The sequence below is a fragment of the Phodopus roborovskii genome, unplaced genomic scaffold, assembly GCF_943737965.1.
Source record: "Phodopus roborovskii unplaced genomic scaffold, PHOROB, whole genome shotgun sequence".
Lineage (NCBI taxonomy): Eukaryota > Metazoa > Chordata > Mammalia > Rodentia > Cricetidae > Phodopus > Phodopus roborovskii.
The window spans coordinates 20,835,564-20,836,387 of NW_026126418.1; positions in this window are offsets into that span (position 1 = coordinate 20,835,564).

An 824-nucleotide genomic window follows, 5' to 3' on the forward strand; every position below is an offset into this window, starting at 1 on the left:
CAAGTTGGCAGGGCCCTCGCTTTCCAATGCTGTACTCTGCCGTCTCCTCCCTTCATGTGCGAGCCATAGCCCAGGACATATCACCAGTCAGGAATTCTGCATGGGTATGGGAACTTGCCTCGCTGAAGACTTTTCGCCGACGGATTGTTTTAAATAAAGTTTCTCCCCTTTAAAAAAAGGGGGGGAGAGGGTTGTCCTAGCTAGTCCTCACACAATTGACCAATGAATGAAGAGGTAAGGCAGGAAGCCGGAAAGGCCTACCAATGATTGGCTAGCGTAGACGCCTGTCAGGACTGAACCATGCTAACTCGGAGGGGGTAGACGGAATATGAAAGGGCATTTGCTTATTTTTTGAATATTTTCGGTACGTACGTAGAACTTTTGTTCTAAGAGTTCTTCTTCGATACACTACGGACAGGAAAGCGGACAAAGGAAGAGAAAGATCTCGCCAGCCCATTTCCTCGTTCCCGACACTGCGCAGCTCGCCACACCCCTTCTCCCTTCCATCGGCCAGACACGACGGTCTAACGGGCGCGCTCCCGCGTCACTACGTGTTGCGGCATCGTGCCCCTGCAGCCAATCAGAAGGCGAGGTCGCCGCGGTCGCCGGCGGTCGCGCGCACGCTCGAGAGCGGCGCGGAGGGGCGGGGGCAGGGGGTGAATGGAAGAGTGGACGGGGGCGGGCGCGGCGGCGCGAGCCGCATGAATGAGAAGAACGTGCACCGCGAGAGACGTCGCCCGCGCCCGCGCCCGGGAGCCAATGGGAACGCCGCGAGGGCTAGAGACCCTAAGCTGAGGGCAACGGCCGCGCGCCGGCTCGGAGGC